Raw genomic sequence first — 19,235 nt, 5'->3', positions numbered from 1 at the left:
CAGCTCAATGTGCTCAAAGAACAGGTCAACAAATTTCAAGTGTCCACTGATTTTGTGAGCCCAGTGTGACATTGTGACTCACCTTGGGCACCCAAAGTCAGTGTCCACATCTGAAAATTTGGCCAAAGACATTAACATTTAACACTAGTCTTTGTGTGAACTAACGTGCATTAAATAATGCCTAAAGATTTTCTAATGGAAAGCATTCTAAAGTACCTTATTTAGAGACTCATTTTGTATGTATCCCTTAAAACAATGTTCATTTTTCTGCATTTTTTGATCAGTAAAATCTAAGTGTTTATTTCCCTACCACTCATTCTTACCTGTAGTAAGCTTCTGTTCTACTGTATGGCTGCAGCTAAAACTATAGTTAGACGATTAGGAATAGATACTGAATAAGCAGATTAATTTTTAAGATGCAGCTTAGCTTGTCTTTTATAAATAAAGTACATAGTTGTTTAACTTTTTCTTCCCCCAAATTGCAAAGGCTACTGCCCATACTTTGAACTAAACATGTTCACTGTTCACCCAGAGGGTGTGAGAGCGAGCGACTGAGGGAGGTGGGCTGGGCTGGAGTGAGTGGGGGTGGGGCCTTGGGGAAGGGCATGAAAGGGGTTGGGTCAAGGGCGTTTGGTTTTGTGCAAGTAGAAAGTTGACAACCCTACTTAAGGACCTTTGAAAAGCAGCCTCCTTAGCACCGCTCCTAATACCAGGGGCCAAGGCGCCCCCGGACATGAGAACCACAATAAGCCAGAGCAAAACGCTGCGTTAGAAATCGGAGCTCAGGCTGCCAAGCGAACGATAGCTGACAGACAGGAGATGCGGGAATTAAGGTTGTGTCTTCAGCCAGCAGCTGGGGTTCATCCGTTTGCACCACACACACACCTGTAGGCAGGGCCACTATTTCCTTGTCTGTCTGCCTGTTTAGCGTCTCTCGGTCCTTACTGTGCCCATCACCGTGGTGTAGGGTGACCAGATGTCCTGATTTTATAGGGACAGACCCGATTTTTGGGTCTTTTTCTTATATAGGCTCCTATTACCCCCCCACCCCCGTCCCGATTTTTCACACTTAATGTCCGGTCACCCTACCGTGGTGTCTGAGTGGCAAACCAAGGGTTTGACGTGTGCATATGAAACTGCCTGACTGGAAGGACGTGGTTTGGTGTGGATCAGTGACTGCTGGGGCGATTGGTGGCAGAAGGCTCTGAGGGCCTGGCTCATTCCGACCTGGCTCATTCCAATGGCTTCTACAGCTGAGAGCAGCCCAGTCTCCTGCCTGGGTCCGACGCAAACCAGGAAGTACAGGACCACGGTTAATAAGAGCAGCTCAAAAGATCATTTTCGCTGAGCCCAGCCCTGCACAGATTTCCAGCTTAGGTTTGCATTTTCAGCAAAAGTTCTTCTTGATTATTTTCTCCCAACCCCTTTGTGCCTCCATAATAGCCAGCCACCCCGTCAGTCACATCCTGGGGCGCTCCAGGGACAGCGTGTGTGCGTGTATGTGTACGTCTGTATATATATGTATGTGTACATGTGCGTATGTATGTGTGTACGTGTATGTGCACATGAGTGTGTGCACATGTGAGTGTGCGTGTGTATGTGTGTACATGTACCCCAGTCAGATGTATACATCTGGATTTCCTTTGAAAGAATTTTCAAATTGAGCTGATCAAGTGCAATGGCAAAGCACCCAATTCCTCTGCCCCCCAACTGCCTTCGCTGCTTTAACATTCAACCTGCTCTGCTGGCACCTCTGACTCCTGAAAGCCCTAACGCTCCAGGGGAGCAGGCCGTGCCCTGCCCTGCCCTGGCTGCCCCGGGTGTTACCTCGGAGGGAATCGTTCCAGATTCCAATGGGTGGCAGGTCCAGGGAAGAGCCTTATCTGGGGGGAGGCTGTACCAGACCCACCCGACCCAGGCAGGCTCCCAGGTACTCTCTGCTCGGGACTGATAAGGCTCCTTAGCAGTTTCTCTCCAAACAAATTCCAGTTCAAGGCACCTGAGAGCTCCACAGCAGGGCAGCATCCCCAGAGCGCAGCAGGGCGGGGTTAGGGGGAGCAGTCGGTAGCAGCACCTGCCCCTCGTACGGCAGGAGCGAGAAGTGCCAGCCTCTCTGCACAGAGCAGCAGCGTTCAGCCTGGGCCAGACGTGCTGCGGTGATGGGTAAGAGCGGGCTCGGAGAGCCAGAGGGTCTGTGGGGCAGCGCTGGGCCCTTCTGCTCCGCACTAGGGCGTGTTCAGCTGGGATTGGAACCCACCAGCACTTGTGGGTGCGAATGTGGGGCTGGAACGCAACATGGGGCGCTCCCACCTCGCCCGGGGGCGACTGTGGGGAAGGGCAGAGAGACATCTGGGCTGAGACCCCAGCTCCAGGGAGACAGTCACCCTGGCCCAGCCGGGTTAAATTGCCCAGCTGTGTGACAGCCCCCCCATCCCCGAGGTGTCCCCCCTCCGGTATGTCACAGCAGGGTAATGTGCGTATTGAACGGCAGGGGTTGCCAGAGACTGGCTGGGAGAGGCCTTTGGGGATGGAGGAAGCAGCACTAAGGTACATGCCAACCTCCCTACAGAGGAGGGGGTCGTGCCCCGCAGGTGTGGGGCAGGGAGCTGGGACACTGCGCGGTGGGTCATTGTCTGGCCCAGGCCCTTCCTAGCCGGAGGCCGAGGCCGAGGCATTTTCTTCAGGTCACCTTCCGCTGCAGCTTGGCCACGGGCCCCCATAGCCACTAGCCCAGCCAGGGATCCCAAGTGGGGATTGTCACGGCTGGCTCCTCCCTGCCGCCAGCAGCTCTTCACTGCCAGGGAATTCCTGAAATCCTGTGTGCCCCTCCCCCACCCACCTCCTGGGGCTGTGAGTGCCCCCCCTGGACAGCCCCCCCCCCGAGCTCTGAGTGCCCCTGGCCAGTCCCTCCCCTCAGCCCCCCCCCCCCACTTCCCCCCGGGATAGCTCCCCCCCCCCCAGGGCTCTTAGTGCCCCTGGCCAGTCCCTCCCCTCAGCCCCCCCCACTTCCTGGGGCTCTGAGTGCCCTCAGCCAGTCCCCCTCCCACACCCCGGGGCTGAGTGACCTTGGCCAACCCCTGTCCCTTCAGGAGGAACTCCCAGTACCCACCCAGCCCCCACACCTCAGGGTTCCCCTCCCTGCGGCTCTGTGGCCATACCCACACCAGGGCCGGCTTTAGGCCAATTCAACCAATTCCCCTGAATCGGGCCCCGGGCCCAAGCCCCGGTACGGTGTACCGGCAAGAGCCGGTGCACTGTACCAGGGTGGCCCGGCTTCCCCAGGGGGCAATTTAAAGGACCTAGGGCTCCCAGCAGGGGCCGGAACCCCAGGCCCTTTAAATTGCCACCAGACCCCCACTGCTGGAGCCCTGGGGTAGGGCTGCGGGGCTCTGGGGGCTATTTAAAAAGTCCGGGGCTCCCGCTGCCTGTACCGCCCCGGCCCTTTAAATAGCCACTGGAGCCCCGCTGCTTCCCCAGGGCTCTCGCGGCTATTTAAAGGGCCGGGGCGGTAGAAGCAGGGGAGCCCCGGGCCCTTTAAATAGCCCCCAGAGCCCTGGGATAGCGGGGGGCTCGGGGGCTATTTAAAGGGCCGGGGCTCCAGCTGCCTCTGCTGCACCCCGTCCCCGCACCAGCCCCGCACCCCCTGCTCTACCCGCAGACAGCCCCGTCTCCAGCCAGCCCTGCACCCCCTGTCCGCAGCCAGCCCCTGCTGCACCCCTGCCCTACCTCCAGCCCCGCCCCCAGTGTTCTGCCCGCACCAGCCCCGCCCCCCTGCCCTGCCTGCAGCCAGCCCTGCACCCCCTGCCCACAGCCAGCCTCTGCCGCACCCCCTGCCCTGTCTCCAGGCAACCCCTGCCGCACCCCCCTGCGGCCCTGCCCAAAGCCAGCCAGCCCCACACACCCCTGTCTCCAGTCAGCCCCACACCCCCTGCCCTGTCTCCAGGCAACCCCTGCCGCACCCCCCTACGGCCCTGCCCAAAGCCAGCCAGCCCCACACACCCCTGTCTCCAGCCAGCCCCGCACCCCTTGCCCTGCCTGCAGCCAGACCCTACCTCCAGTGAGCCCCTGCCCTGCCTCCAGCTAGTCCCATGTCCACTGGTGCCCTGCAGTTCCCAGGGCAGTAACCCTGCACACCTGCTTCAATGAGGGGGGCAGGGAGCAGCTGGGACCCACACATGTGCACACCACTAGGGTGACCAGACAGCAAGTGTGAAAAATCGGGACAGGGGGTGGGGGATAATAGGATCCTATAAGAAAAAGACCCAAAAATCGGGACTGTCCCTATAAAATCAGGACATCTGGTCACCCTAGCACACCCCCAGGGAGTGGCGGGGACCCACACACGTGAAACGGAGCTCATTAATAACCGATCAACAGCATATATGATGCAATGTACATAATATATAATTTTATTATTTATATAGTTATGGAAAGTAAATAATACATGGAAGAAATGAAAGGCTTTTTTTTACATTATTTTTTTTGTTAGTCATCCCTGCCGGGGCCCCGCCAAAAATGTTCGAATTGGGCCCCGCCCTTCCTAAAGCCGGCCCTGCTGGAGAGAACAGGAGGATTCAGTCAGCAGGGGCTGCCGATCCGTCCCATTCACCAGGGCTGCCATCCTGCGGCTTCAGCATTAGTGGCTGGGGTGACTTGGGGAAAGGTCTCAACCTCCCCACATCCCACTTCACTGCTGCCAGAATCCCTCCTCCGCCCCCGCTACAGTCCCCTCCCTACCCAACCTGGGTGGGGCTGGAGGAGAGGGGTCTGAGAACTTGAGCTGTGTATTGGAGGTGGAACAGCTGTCAGGGGCACTGAGGGGGAGGTGGCAGGAGCTCCCCGTACAAGGAGGGGGGTTGCCACTGGAGGTCACTAGGAAGGACAACAAGACTCCAAACTGGGGGTCAGGAGGGGGAATCCATCCCTCAGAGGTGGGCAGGGGCTGGGTGGAAATGCTGCTGGTTCCAGGGGTCGTTAATCCCCCCTGATTCCTCGGAGGCGTCTGAGTCTCAGACAGGTTCTCGTTCCCTTGCAGCAGGAGGACGTCACGGCCAATGTGATGCGCCAGCTCCGTATCATGCGGCACTTGCACCAGGTGCCCGAGGCGCTGCAGGGCCTGTGCCTCTGAGGCCACCAGCAACTCCCGCTCTCTGCTGCAGGTACTGCTCTGGCTCTCTGTAAATGGGGAGCTAGTGGAAGGGGAAATGGAGCCCCCTGGCACTCACAGAAACCCTCTCCCCTCTCTATGGAGCAGGGTCCTTTCCTCTGCCCCCAAATTCCTTCATCTGGGACATGAGCTCTTTCCCTCACACCCATTCCCCTCCCCCCTTTCCTTGATCTACCCCCATCCCATTCCCCCTGCGCCCAGGCAGAGCTCGGCCTGCCCCATATGGTGCAGAAAGGCCGTTGTGTCAGGCCCCACCCCTAGCCCCACTGAAGCTCGGAAAGCTCCACTTTTGAGGAGGTGGGGGTGGGACAGAGGCTCAGGGCTAGCTTCACCTCCTGCCCTTTATTCTCCCCTTGGCCCTTCTATGGGGTCTCTGGGTGTGAATCGGAGCCTCATTCCCAGCTGTCTGCCAGGCCCTGGGATCTGGCACAGCCTCCCAGACGGGCACAGCCTGCAGCTGAGCCCCGTCAGGGAGCAGTGGGGACAGGTCACTTCGTCCCATCCAAGCAAGCAATGCTGGAGGTCAGAGAGGCTTAGATGGGAGACCCTGCTCTCTCATGGAGGTAAGAGCCATTTACTCCTTGGGGCGTGTGGGTCTCTTGGGGGAGAAATGGGATCCTCGATGCACAGCCTGGCTGGGAGCTTCCCCTGTCCCTGGCTCCCAGCTCTGGGAGAGAGACGCCTCCATCATTGTGCCACCCTGGTTTTGTTCCTAAGAAGAGGCTCCCAAGAGACGTCCTCGAACCTGGACTCCTGAGAGCGTTTCCAGTAGGAGGCTCCGGCCCCTCGGGCATAAAGAGACCACGTCTTTTGGAACGACATCCACATGCAGGAGAGCCAGCTGGCTACCAGAAAATCTCTCTTCTGCAGTGACGTGGGGTTAAGGGACGTGGGGGAAAAGACATGGCGGCTGTGACTAAACTTAGAGCAGGGTGTGAAACGGAGACGCAGTTGGGACCTGTCTACACTACAGGTCTGTCGTGCATTTGTAATCTGCTGACCCCCACATGTTGTTCAGAGCCTATGGACAACACAGCTCCTAAAGTGTGTTTGTTCTGTGCTTATCCCGTATGTACCAGCAGGGCTGGACAGCATTTCTCCCACTGCAAGGTCCTATGCGTGGCAACAAGGCACGCCGGCCACACCTCCAGAATGGGGACGTGTATCCAGGAAAGCAGTGACTCTGAAAAGGATTTAGGGGCCAGAGTGGAGAAGCCACTCAACATGAGCTCCCAGTGTGATGCTGTGGTGAACAGGGCTAAAGCCATCATTAGACTAAGGAGCAGAGCTGCGAGTAGGATAGGGAGGTGACACAGCAGCAGTGAGACTGCTATTGGAATACTGCCTCCAGTCTTGGTGTCCTCCTTTGAAAAAGATGGTCCTAGAAATTGGAGCTGGGGCAGCAAAGAGCCACCAAATGTTCCGAGGGCTGGAGAAAAATGCCTTCTAGTGAGCTATTGAAAGAGCTCAACCTGTTTAGCTTATCAAAAGAAGATTGAAAGGTGACTTCACTGAAGTGTTGAAATGCCTTAATGGAGAGAAAATATTGGGTATTAAAGGGCTCTTTAATCGAGCAGAGAAAGGTAGAGCAAGACCCAATGGCTGGAAGGTGAAAAGAGACAAATTCCTATGACAAATAAGGCACAAATATTCAACAGCGAGGATGATTGAACCCAGGAAGAAGCTACCATGGAAAGTGGTGATTCTCCATCTCTTGATGTCAGTTAATAAAGACTAGATGCCTTTCCGGAATGTGTTTGCCCCAAAAGTAGCTATTGTGGTAGACAGGAGGACTGTGATATGCAGGGGGTCAGATTAGATGCTCTAACGGTCTCTGCTGTCCATAAAGTCTACTCATTTCTGAGAAACTGAGTGTAGCATTCGGGGCAGCCTCTGTTTTTTAAACAATCAGTTTGTCAGCACCTGCAGGACAATTTGGTTCTTAGGACTAGTGAGCATGGACTTGTCAAGAACAAATCATTCCAGAACAATCCTAGCTCCTTCTTTGGCAGGGTTAGGGGCCTAGTGGAGGTGGGTAAACAGTAGATGTGATCTATCTTGGTGTTAATAAGGCTTTTGACACAGTCCCATAGGACATTCTCACAAGCAAACAGATGCTGCTTAGCACTGTCAGAGCAGCTTTTGCTGGGGGATTCTCCCAGCACTTTCCAATAGTGGGAAAGTATGAAATCCCCATTTGACTGCTGTGGACAGAGCCTAGAGGGGGCAGCAACTTACCCCAAGTCCCACAGGTCAATAGGAAACCAGCAATGGAACCCAGGAGTCCTGACTCCCAGTTCCCTCCTCCAATCACTCCAGAGGAGCACACTCCCTCTCAAAGCAGGGGGACCGGACATGAGGGCCTGGTTGTAATTGCCAGCTGTGGGAGGGAGTGTGCAGCAGTGGTTAGTGAAGGGGCCTGGAAATAAGTACTGCTGGGTCTATTGGAGAGTGTCACTAGGAGCAGTGTATAAGATGAGGTGTCCTATCATGTTTACTCAGATCAGATTAGGACATAATAGAATGGCTGAAATAGTTTATTTTATTTGTATTGTATTATTTTGCAATTGTTAAGAGCAGCAACTACTTAACTCAGACTGAAGCATCTTATCTAATTTTTGAGATCTAAGTGTCTCCTCTTTGAGTGCGACGAGACAATTTAACACATTGTGACAAAGAATTTTCATTGCCACTTGTTATGATTTCAAGAAACAAACTGGTTTAGTTTGAATAGGATTTTCGGTCAGAAATGATTTCAATGAAATTTCCCCACCATCTCGATTCCTGGGCTCTATCTCTGCCTTTCGGGGGGTGGGGGTTGCTGTCTGTTAAAACAGGAGTCTGATTTGGATAGGGATAGAGACCTCTTCAATGCTTTTAATGAAGTAAATACTAATGGGAATTGTGTGATCATGGGAGACTTTAACTTCCCAGATATAGACTGGAGGACAAGTGCTATTAATATAATAGGGCTCAGATTTTCCTAGATGTGATAGCTGATGGATTCCTTCACCAAGTAGTTGCTGAACCAACAAGAGGGGATGCCATTTTAGATTTGGTTTTGGTGAGTAGTGAGGATCTCGTAGAAGAAATGGTTGTAGGGGACAGCCTTGGTTTGAGCGATCATGATCTAATTCCGTTTAAACTAAATGGAAGGGTAAACAAAAATAGATCTGTGACTAGGGTTTTTTTTTTCAAAAGTGCTAACTTTAAAAAATTAAGGAAATTAGTTAGGGAAGTGGATTGGACTGAAGGACTTGTGGAACAGATGGATCAGACTGAACAGGTTCCAAACCTCTCGGAGGCTCCTACCTTCTAAACAGGGACGTCTGTTTTCTAGTAAAATCAGGAAAAAGAAAGGAGAAAACTCAAAAGAGATTCCTCCTGGCGCTCATGTACGTGACCCCTAATACTCTCTCAGTCCTCAAAGAGAGACCTCGAGAAGGAGACTTGCTGAAGGAAAGCTACAGGGAACTCTGAGGTTTCCCTTGCCCTGCGCCCCTGTCCTGCCTGGCTGATGTCAGCATCTCTCAGTGAGGTCACCACCTCCCCAGCACCTTTGACCAATGGGCTCAGGTTCTGCAAAAGGCCTTTGTGATGTCACTGCCACACCCACCCCTCCCCTGCAGTGCTAATGTCCTGCCGCAGGCCAGACCCTTTGGAGGTTTGAGCTACTCCCTGTGGATCACCCCACTCAATGAGTGTTCATTCTAGGAAGCAAGCCGGCTAGACAGTAAAACATCACAAGCTGCTCCCAATGCTACACTCGGGCTCCATTTCCCCTTCCACTAGCTCCCCATTTACAGAGAGCCAGAGCAGTACCTGCAGCGGGGAGCGGGAGTTGCTGGTGGCCTCAGAGGCACAGGCCCTGCAGCGCCTCGGGCACCTGGCGCAAGTGCCGCATGATACGGAGCTGGCACACCACATTGGCTGTGACGTCCTCCTGCTGCAAGGGAACGAGAACCTGTCTGAGACTCAGACGCCTCCGAGGAATCAGGGGGGATTAACGGCCCCTGGAACCAGCAGCATTTCCACCCAGCCCCTGCCCCCCTCTGAGGGATGGATTCCCCCTCCTGACCCCGAGGATGGAGTCTTGTTGTCCTTCCTAGTGACCTCCAGTGGCAACCCCCCTCCTTGTACGGGGAGCTCCTGCCACCTCCCCCTCAGTGCCCCTGACAGCTGTTCCACCTCCAATCCACAGCTCAAGTTCTCAGACCCCTCTCCTCCAGCCCCACCCAGGTTGGGTAGGGAGGGGACTGTAGCGGGGGGGCAGGAGGGATTCTGGCAGCAGTGAAGTGGGATGTGGGGAGGTTGAGACCTTTCCCCAAGTCACCCCAGCCACTAATGCTGAAGCCGCAGGATGGCAGCCCTGGTGAATGGGACGGATCGGCAGCCCCTGCTGACTAGGGTTACCATATGTCTGGTTTTTCCCGGACATGTCCTGCTTTTCGGCAATCAAACCCCGGTCCGGGGGGAATTGCCGAAAAGCCAAACATGTCCGGGAAAATTCCGGCCGGGCACTTCCCCTCCCGCGGCTGCTCTGCTCCGCTCCTCCCCTCTCAGACTTTAAGAGCCGAGCTGCCCGAGCCAGCGCTACTGGCTTCGGGCAGCGCCCCCGCCTCCGGACCCCGAGCCACGGGTCAGGCACTTCTCCTACCCGGCTCCAGCTGAGCTACTCCGCTCCTCCCCTCTCAGACTTTAAGAGCCGAGCTGCCCGAGCCAGCGCTACTGGCTTCGGGCAGCCCCCACTGCCTCCGGACCCTGAGCCACGGGCCAGGCACTTCTCCTCCCCGGCTCCAGCTGAGCTGCTCCGCTCCTCCCCTCTCCGACTTTAAGGTTCCAGCTGCGCTGGGGAAGCGCCGGCCGGGGGCGCAGGGTCTGGGGGCTGCCCGGCAAACCGTGAAGCCGGTAGTGCTGGGGCAGCCCTTTCCCCATGGCTGGGAGTGAGAGGGAGGAGGGGGCGGAGTTAGGGCGGGGAAGGAGCGGAGTTGGGGCGAGGCTAAGGGTGGGGGAAATGGGCGGGGCCAGGGCCCGTGGAGGGTCCTCTTTTTTTATTTATTAGACATGGTAACCCTACTGCTTACTGAATCCTCCTGTTCTCTCCAGAACGGGTCCAGCCTTGCCAGCAGCAGGACAAGCGTCCCCTGCCCATGTGCCTCAGCCCTGCCTGGTCAGACGCCATCACCCGTCAGTCCTTGGCCTCCCAGGCTGCCAGTGATGGGAGCAACTCTGGGTGGTGGCTCGGGTGACACAGACACCAGACCACTAGGAATTGGGTGCGGCCCTGTGGGACAGGAGAGTCTCGCACAGGGCACTTGGGGGACTCTCCTGCCCTTCCCAAGAGCGATAGCACCATGTCCTGAGAACATAAGTCTGGGATGAGGCAAAGCTTGTCATTAATTAGCCTGGCTAAAGAGCTGGGTGGAGCTGCTCCGGGGACAAGCTGGTTCGCTCCTGCTCATGGAGGTGAATTCATCTCCCTTCCCAGGAGCACCTGCTCTCCCTTTCATTCCCCACCAGGCTCCTTGTGCCAGGCCAGCGAATGGCCACAGGATGGGAATGAGGCCTGGGCCCCGCCCCAATCTCCTGAGTCTAATGCAGCTGCTCACCTTGTCCCCCATCAGCTGCTGGGTTTCCCCCAGGAGGGAGTAGGTGACAGGGAGAGAGACACACACACATTTGTCCTTCTGGTTGCAGGGCTTGTGTCCTTCCAATCCCATTGGTGGCTGCACAGTGGGCAGAGTCCTCGCTGCGTGCCCGGCCCAACAGAATTGCAGGGCGTGGTGTGGAAGACAGAAAGAGATCGAGAGACTCATCCTCCAGCCGGGGTCAGTCTGAGAGAAATTGGCTGGGGTCCCAGTCTCACTCTTCTAGCGGGTGCCATTTCCCAGCTGGGTTCCTTACCCCTCTGGTGCAGCAGCAGCTGGTAGAGCCGGTAAACCCCCTCCCTGGCCTGCCGGCTGATGTCCTTGTCTGGGTCACTGACGGACAGAGCGAGCTGTGCCATGTGGTGACCCATCCTGGGGAATTCCGCTGAGTTCTAATGGACGGGAGAGAGAGAGGGGACTCCATCAGCATTTTCCTGTCAGCTCCCCGTCCCCCCCGGGCCAGGACTCTCCTTCCCCTCAGCCCCTCTGCAGGAGATGCTAGAGGATAGGAGCTAGAGCCAGACCCTTAATTTCCTCTGCCCCCAAGGAAGCCTGGAGCACAGGGCTGTGGGCAGGGCCCTTCATGAGGACTTGCTTCCCCAGCTGCTCCAGGATGACAGGGAGGCATGAACCTGGAGCACAGCCCCCTTAAAAGTCCAGAGTCACCACTTAACTAGGACAAGAAGAACTTGACTCAAGCCAGGCTCACTCTCTGCTCTGACTCTGCCTCCCCAAGAGGAACACTCCTAACCCACAGCCCCTGCAGCAGCAGATCCTACAGCCCGTCGGAGCCAGATCACCTACCCCTGGAGTCAGGAAGCTGGGGTCAGAGGTCACTTACGTCAAACTCAGGGAGGGTGATGGTGGATCTGAGCAGGGCCGTGCTGCTCTTAACGGCCCTGGCTCTCTCTTGTGGCACCCTGGACACGATCCAGTAGTTAATGTGCTGTGGGGAAAGGAGGCATTGCACTGACTGCCCTGACCAAGGATGCCCACTGGGGGCCCGGCTAGGAGGACAGACTGGAAAATGGATCTAAGAGTGAAGGTAAAATTGCCCCCATCCCTCTCATCGGGCTCACCTCCAAGATGTACTGGAGCCTGTCGGTGTCTGGGGACTCTGCCAGCAGGTTCCCCAGCATGGCGTCCAGGAGGTCTGGCAAGACCCTAGGCAGATCCTGAAAGCAAGGGAGAGCCATGGGTCAGAGTTAGGGAAACTGGGGCTACATCTGCCACAGGATGGGAAGTGGGGTCTCTGGGAAGCACTGGTGAGACCCCCAAACACATATCCTGGCCTCTCTCCTTCACATGCCACTGCAGGCAATTAGCAAGGATTCATGGCAGGATGACAGCTGGCTCTTCAATCCATGACTTCAGCATGATCTACCTGCACTTGGGTGGTGTCCTTCTCCATGCCCAGGGTGAAGACGGCGTGCAGGGCAGCTCGGAGGAGGTGGGTCTCCAGCTCTGGCTCCAGGGCAGGCGTCATGGTGCTGGCAAGAGAGAGGAGCCGGTATTAGACTGTGCAGTGCGGGGATGGGACTGGCACCAACACGCAGGTGAAACTGCAGCGAAATGGGCACAGGCTGGCAAGAATGGAAACTGAGGCACCGAGCCAGGGAATGACAAGGCCAAGGTTTCTCAGACAGACAGTGGCAGGGCAGGAATAGCCCCTGTTCCCTGCACCCTGCTGCCCCTCCTGTATCTGATCCTGGGAGTGAGCCTCTCCCAAAGCCGTTGCAATGTTACTGGAGTGAAAAGAACAGCCCAGCCAGGAGAGAGTGACCCTTCCCCGCACCTCTGCCAGAGGAGCCACCCTTGGGCGGTGACCTGGGAGTGGGAGGGGCAGTGACTCCCAGCCCTGGGCCTGAGCAGCGCTGGGGTTAGGGGAACCGGGCCGGAGGGTCTCGGTACCTGAGGTTGCCCACAGCAATCAGGGAGTTAGCGAGGATGGCGCCGGGTGGAGAGTTATCAGGCAGCTCCTCAATGAGCTCCTGTGAGACCCAAAGGAGACAAAGGAGCGTGTGAGATTCGGGCCACACTGACACTTCCCAGTGAGGAGATTACACAGCCAGGGCCCCACACAGCCAGCAGGATCCCCCCCACCTGCCTCCCGCTCCTCCGATTCCTGCCCAATAGTGACCACTCTCCGAATTTCTCCCGTCTCGCCCCGATCATTTCTGGTTTCTGCAGACTAGATGTTTTAGCAAAGTTTAGAATTCCTTGGTGCTCAACACCGTGAAACTCCCCTTTCTCCTTCACAAAGGGCTTTAACGCCCCTTATCTCACCCAGGCTCTCGACTGCCCAAAGTTGGAGAATTGTCCCTGTTCCCACTGCAGAGCACCCCCCACGACACACACACAGAGTCCTCCTGGTGGTGGGAGGGGAACAGAGGAAAGGACAAAAGACGTAAGAGATGAAGCGAAAGGAGGGAGGGATGGAGGAAAAGGTAAAACAAAAAGGACAAACCCTAATGTCTTACCTTCTAAACAGGGACGTCTGTTTTCTAGTACAATCAGGAAAAAGAAAAGAGAAAACTCAAAAGAGGTTCCTCCTGGCGCTCATGTACGTGAACCTAAATACTCTCTCAGTCCTCAAAGAGAGACCTCGAGAAGGAGACTTGCTGAAGCAAAGCTACAGGGAACTCTGAGGTTTCCCTTGCCCTGCGCCCCTGTGCTGCCTGGCTGATGTCAGCATCTCTCTGTGAGGTCACCACCTCCCCAGCACCTTTGACCAATAGGCTGAGGTCCTGAAAAAGACCTTTGTGATGTCACTGTCACACCCACCCCTCCCCTGCAGTGTTAATGTCCTGCCACAGGGCAGACACTTTGGAGGTTTGAGCTACACAAAGAGGAGACACTTAGATCTCAAAAATTAGATGAGATGTTTCAGTCTGAGCTAAGTAGTTGCTGCTCTTAACAATTGCAACATAATAAAATACAAATAAAATAGACTATTTCAGCCATTCTATTATGTCATAATCTGATCTGCGTAAACATGATAGGACACCTCATCTTATGCACTGCTCCTAGTGACACTCTCCAATAGATCCCCATCCTCCTCCGGCCGGGAGGTAGGTAGGGGCTGATTGTTATCCCTACTTGAAAGAGGGAGAAGCTAAGGCTGAGAAAGGAGAATTAACTTCTCTTAGGTCACACAGCCAGTCCGTGGCAGAGTTGGGAATAGGACCCAAGAGCCCTGATTTTCAAACTAACCATCGGATCTTGAATTTCAGACATTGAATGACCTGAATAAAGTGCTCTCAAGTGAGTTCCAGACCAGCAAGAGTTCATAGTAATTATTCAGCAAGTATTTTAGGAGAACTGGAATGGTAGAGAAAATAATGAACTGCAGAGAAGCAGCAAAATTTGTCGAACATATGACTGGTTATGACTATTTACTTGGTCTTAAAAGAAAACAACAGGGACCTGAGTCTCCTCCCTGTCAATAACCCCCTGCTCAGCCAATCAGGGTAGAGACCGAGGGGCGGGAGGATGAGGGTTCTCACAAGAGAGCCCAAAGGATGGCCCAGGTCATCGCTGGAGATCACTGTCTGAGCACTATTTCAGCCCCACATTTTTCGGTGGACCTCCCACAATGGGAGTTGTAGAGCACCCCCCACGACACACACACCCCCCTCCTGGTGGTGGGAGGGGAACGGGGAAAGGACGAAAGAAGTAAGAGATGAAGAGAAAGGAGGGAGGGATGGAGGAAAAGGTAAAAGAAAAAGGACAAACCTTAATGTCCCCAGAGATTCTAAGGGACAAAATCCCAGGTGGGGAATAAAATTTGGCCACCTTAGGCTAGTGTTTTCCATGCCTAAAATTCAGCTGGCGCCAGATGCAGCAGACTGAACAGGTTCCAAACCTCTCGGAGGCTCTTACCTTCTAAACAGGGACGTCAGTTTTCTAGTGAAATCAGGAAAAAGAAAGGAGAAAACTCAAAAGAGGTTCCTCCTGGTGGTCACATACATGAACCCAAATACTCTCTCAGACCTCAAAGAGAGACCTCGAGAAGGAGACTTGCTGAAGCAAAGCCACAGGGGTCTCTGAGGTTTCCCTGGCCCTGCACCCCTGTCCTGCCTGGCTGATGTCAGCATCCCTCTGTGAGGTCACCACCTCCCCTGCACCTTTGGCCAATAGGCTGAGGTCCTGCAAAAAGCCTTTGTGATGTCACTGCCACACCCACCCCTCCCCTGCAGTGCTAATGTCCTGCCACAGGGCAGACACTTTGGAGGTTTGAGCTACTCCCTGTGGATCACCCCGCTCAATGAGTGTTCCTTCTAGGAAGCAAGCCGGCTAGACCGTAAAACATCACAAGCTGCTCCCAATGCTACACTTGGTTTTTCAGAAATGAGTAGACTTTATGGCCAGAAGAGACAGTTAGAGCATCTAATCTGACCCCCTGCATATCACAGGCCTCCTGTCTACCACAATAGCTACTTTGGGGGCAAACACATTCCGGAAAGGCATCTAGTCTTGATTAATGACATCAAGAGATGGAGAATCCACCACTTTCCTTGGTAGCTTCTTCCTGTGGTCAATCATCCTCGCTGTTGAATATTTGTGCCTTATTTGTCATAGGAATTTGTCTCTTTTCACCTTCCAGCCATTGGGTCTCGTTCTGCCTTTCTCTGCTAGACTAGAGAGCCCTTTAATACCCAGTATTTTCTCTCCATTAAGGTACTTCAACACTTCAGTGAAGTCCCCTTCAATCTTCTTTTGATAAGCTAAACAGGTTGAGCTCTTTCAATAGCTCACTAGAAGGCATTTTTCTCCAGCTCTCAGAACATTTGGTGGCTCTTTGCTGCCCCAGCTCCAATTTCTAGGACCATCTTTTTCAAAGGAGGACACCAACACTGGAGGCAGTATTCCAATAGCAGTCTCACTGCTTCTGTGTCACCTCCCTATCCTACTCACGGCTCTGCTCCTACGTCTAATGATGGCTTTAGCCCTGTTCACCACAGCATCACACTGGGAGCTCATGTTGAGTGGCTTCTCCACTCTGGCCCCTAAATCCTTTTCAGAGTCACTGCTTTCCTGGATACACGTCCCCATTCTGGAGGTGTGGCCGGCGTGCCTTGTGGCTACGTATAGGACCTTGCATTGGGCTCTGCTCAAACTTGTTTTCTTTGAATGGGTCCAGCTGGCCGAATGAGCCAGATCACTCTGTATCACTGCCCTCTCCCCATCAGGATTTACCACTCTGCCTGTATTTTGTCACCCCCCAATCTTATCCGCAGTGATTGTATGTTTTCTCCCAAGTCATTGATAACAATTATTTTAAAAAATTAGTCCTTGAGAGCTTCTTCAGACCCTTAGTACCTGCTCCCCACATCACAGTGAGAAATGCCGTCCAGCCCTGCTGGTACATAGGGGATAAGCACAGAACAAACGTACCTTTAGGAGCTGTGTTGTCCATAGGCTCTGAACAACATGTGGGGGTCAGCAGATTACAAACGCACGACAGACCTGTAGTGTAGACAGGTCCCAACTGTGTCTCGGTTTCGCACCCTGTAAAATGGGGAGAACAAACAAAACCTTGATTAGCTCCATTTGATAGCTGGGGAAACCGAGGCACACAGCGGTGCAGAGACTCGCTCATGGTCCCAAAGCCAGGAATAGAAAACAGACGATCTGATAGACAGGCCTGGGACGTAACCCTGGTTTTCCTGGCCTTGCTGCTCTAAGTTTAGTCACAGCCTCCATGTCTTTTCCCCCGTGTCCCTTAATCCCACGTCACTGCAGAAGAGAGATTTTCTGGTAGCCAGCTGGCTCTCCTGCATGTGGATATCGTTCCAAATGATGTGCTCTGGCTCAGTCCCATGCTATGGTTGGCTGAAGGAACCACTTGGTCACATTCTAGGCCCTGAGTTATACAGGAGGGGCGACTAGATGCACATAATGGTCCTTTCTGACCTGAACCTCTATCAATCGCTACATTTTCTGCTGCTAGGAAGAGAACTCTGGACCTATTTTATCTCATTCACTTTCAGTCGGAATAATTTCAATCCAGGCCAAAGGATTTCCTCTTCCATTGTGTCTTCAGCACCTTTGCGAGCAACCAGTTACTGTTACCCACAGGTGTCCAGTTTCAACCTGTCCCAGGGTGAGATGGCCAGGAAAGGGGTTGGAGCTCAACTGCACCTGGCCCAGGTGATGCAGCTCCCTAGGGTGAAGGGAATAAGTGTGGGGGTCACGTGACAAGACGCAGCCTGTGACTAGGACCCAGGCCTGCTGAGAGATAGAAGGGCAGCCTGTGCTCAGCCAGGAGAAAGACCCCAAGGGAAGCAGGCATGGGAGGGGCTTGGAGCGTCCTTTAAAGGTCAGGGACAAGCTGGGAAGGGGCCAGGCTGAGCACTAAGGACCAGGCCCTAGGAGGTAAAGACAGGGCAGTTTAGGAGATGGGGCAGATAGTCCAGTTGGTTTCGGCTCCCAGGACCAGCACCCAGAGGTGACGGTGATTGTCGGGGCTTCTGTCCTTCTTCCCCAGTGTAGATTTGATAGTGGAGAAGACTGATGCCGTAAGGGGGAAGTGAGTTACCCCAAGGTCACCTAGTGAGTTTATATCACAAATGCATACTCAGAAGGATCCAATAGAAACATGGATTTTCCAGTCTCTTCTTTCTAGGAGTCCCCAGGGCTACGGTAAAATCCCTGCTGCCCCTCCCCATTCTGCACACCTCCAAGATGTGCTGGAGTTTGTCTGTGCTGGGGGGTGCTGTCAGCAGGATCGAGAGCTCGTCATCCATGTTCTCTGGGCAGGCCTTGCTCAGAGCCTGCCAGCGGAGGGAGACCAGGGGTCAGGAGCCTGCATTAGCACTGGTGTGCCATTGACCAGGAGCTGGCTGAGATAAGCGCCGCCTGGCCGGAGCTCGCACCCAGAAACCCTGCCCCAGGTCGGAACACCCTCCCATACCCAAATTCCCTCCCAAACCTCACACCCGGAACCCCAACCCCCTGCCCCAGGTCGGAACCCCCTTCCGCACCCAAATTCCCTCCTAGACCTCACACCCCCACCAGCACCCCAATCCCCTACCCCAGCCCTGAGCCCCCTCCCGCACCCAAACTCCCTCCCAGAGTCCGCACCCCAACCCTCTGCCCCAGCCCGGATCCCCCTCTGGCACCCCAAACCCCTAATCTCCAGCCCAATCCCAGAGCCCGCATCCCCACCGGAGCTCTCACCCCCTCCCTGCACTCCAATCCCCAGCTCCAGCCCAGTGGGGGGACTTTATGAAAAGTCATTCATCTGTCACTTTGTAGAACTTGCATCCTTTTATCATATTCTTCTATTAAGAGTGTGATTTAAGTGAAAAGTAAATAAACATTCCAATAACTCATAAGATAGTGTGATACATTTTTCTGTTACTGCGCTAGAAAAATATTCAAAAATCTTCATTGCTAATGCAATTTTTTTTTTCTGCGATATGACTGCAACAAACCTGTGGATATTGTTTTGTCAGACAGCCACAAGGGAGTTAGTTTTCATTCTGAACAACAGTGAATGTTAATTGGAAACTACAGCAGGACAAAAAAAATAAATTGGTAATTTTAATGTAAAATAAAGTAAACATTTGGATGTCAATAGTAAGAGTACAGTAATAGACATTTGGCAAGGTAGGAGATGCAGAATACAGATATCATCTTTTCTTTAGGATACAATTAAAAGCTCCTTTCTGAGCCTTACAAATCTACTGTGTGCTTATTTAAATAGGTCCATAAAACAGGAGCTATAGCACAGGAATTATGTTGATTTTTTTATAGTAAGAAATAAAAAAAGTCCATGTGGGGACAGGGAGTGGTAGGTGAAGACACTCCCCCTCCCCCAATGATACTGATAGTGTTTATCATTCATTGCTAGCGATGTCAGCATTTTCCCAAGGAGTGGCTCCTTCCTTAAATATACCATGGACTAAGGAGGGATTACTTTAAAAAAACAAAAAACAAGGATGATGTTTTGAGTAATATAAGGATGAATAGGGTTGAGGATAGGGACTGGCTTGGGCTAAAATGAGTACCTTTTATAGGTACTCTGTAATGGTGGGGTTTAAGTCTATTCACCAAATACATATTCTCCAAGTTGGATAAGAAAAACAAAACACTCTAACTTTAACTGCACTTTACTATGATTTTAAGCTCACGAACAATGGATATTTTGAATTTTGGGCACAAACACTGATTCAAATAGATTTAAAAAAAAAATCATTGGGTTTAACCCTGCTAAAGGTGGTTGGTTTACTGGGTCATCCAAACTCCTTACTAATATAAAGTTGTGTCCTCAGATAGACCTGAGAAGTTTGTTGTCCATCTGTTTTATAAGGTTATAGAATGTTCTCTTCTTTTAAGTGAAACAATGTTAAAAAACCCAGCCAGAATGTTAAAGCTTTTGGGAAGTTTGCAGGAGATACATTTCTACATGCACT

General features: G+C 53.5%; 1 long non-coding RNA gene across 3 annotated transcripts; it reads right to left on the bottom strand.

Moving 5' to 3' along the window:
* Positions 1-9,604: 9,604 nt before the first annotated feature.
* LOC135976598 (uncharacterized) lies at positions 9,605-18,035 on the bottom strand. 3 transcript variants are annotated; one of them, XR_010593870.1, is made up of 8 exons: positions 17,998-18,035; positions 17,496-17,591; positions 16,213-16,326; positions 14,698-14,721; positions 12,727-12,806; positions 12,200-12,305; positions 11,895-11,990; positions 9,605-11,207 (listed from the first exon to the last, which is right to left on the bottom strand). It is a non-coding gene; the product is annotated as an uncharacterized LOC135976598 (long non-coding RNA). The 3 variants fall into 3 exon arrangements; XR_010593868.1 differs by lacking the exon at positions 17,998-18,035 and having other exon boundaries at positions 9,606-11,207; positions 17,496-17,720; XR_010593869.1 differs by lacking the exons at positions 14,698-14,721; positions 17,998-18,035 and having other exon boundaries at positions 9,607-11,207; positions 17,496-17,720.
* Positions 18,036-19,235: the final 1,200 nt, after the last annotated feature.

This window comes from Chrysemys picta, chromosome 19 (genome assembly GCF_011386835.1).
Source record: "Chrysemys picta bellii isolate R12L10 chromosome 19, ASM1138683v2, whole genome shotgun sequence".
NCBI classification, from domain to species: domain Eukaryota; kingdom Metazoa; phylum Chordata; order Testudines; family Emydidae; genus Chrysemys; species Chrysemys picta.
Note: the sequence above shows the minus strand (reverse complement) of the source record. Positions and strands in the feature narration are given on the sequence as shown.